Source organism: Pteropus alecto, unplaced genomic scaffold (genome assembly GCF_000325575.1).
Source record: "Pteropus alecto unplaced genomic scaffold, ASM32557v1 scaffold74, whole genome shotgun sequence".
Classification (NCBI taxonomy): Eukaryota; Metazoa; Chordata; class Mammalia; order Chiroptera; family Pteropodidae; genus Pteropus; species Pteropus alecto.
The window spans coordinates 5,757,296-5,757,676 of NW_006436291.1; the positions used below are offsets into that span (position 1 = coordinate 5,757,296).

Below are 381 nucleotides of genomic sequence, written 5' to 3' on the forward strand. Positions count from 1 at the left end.
GGTGGCGCTGCGGACAGCTGGAGGCCTGCGGGGGGCGCATGCCGCGGGGCATGCACGGGCCGGCGGTCCAGAAGAACGGTCCCGGAGTCAGCGCCCCCGCGCCTCCCGGCTCGGGAAGGTGCAGGCGGAGGACGGAAGAACAGACAGCCCGATGCTTTGGCTGTGTGAGCGCGCGGAGGGCGGCGGGGGCGGTGGTGCTGCAGGCATTTCCCCAGCCGTGCGCTCAGCCTCCCCGCGCACTTCGGGGAAGTTTCCAGGAGCGGCCCGAGGCAGGTAGGTGAGCACGCGTCACTCTCTCCCCGACTCCAGCTCGGAGCCACCTCCGGACCCCCGGCTCCAGTCTCGCGGCCGCTCCGGACTGAGGAGGTTGCGGGGTGGGGG

General features: G+C 73.2%; 1 protein-coding gene across 2 annotated transcripts in view; it reads left to right on the top strand.

Annotated features, from left to right (window-relative positions):
* The window catches only part of CHST15 (carbohydrate sulfotransferase 15), a 72,073-nt gene that overhangs the window by 731 nt on the left and 70,961 nt on the right, over positions 1-381 (top strand). Inside the window, exon 1 of one of the 2 annotated variants that reach the window (XM_025047558.1) lies at positions 7-273. The exons of the other annotated variant lie outside the window; for it this stretch is intronic. The gene's annotated coding sequence lies outside the window, so the exon portion shown is untranslated. Of the gene's footprint in view, positions 1-6; positions 274-381 lie in introns of those variants that run through there. 2 annotated transcript variants of the gene reach the window in all.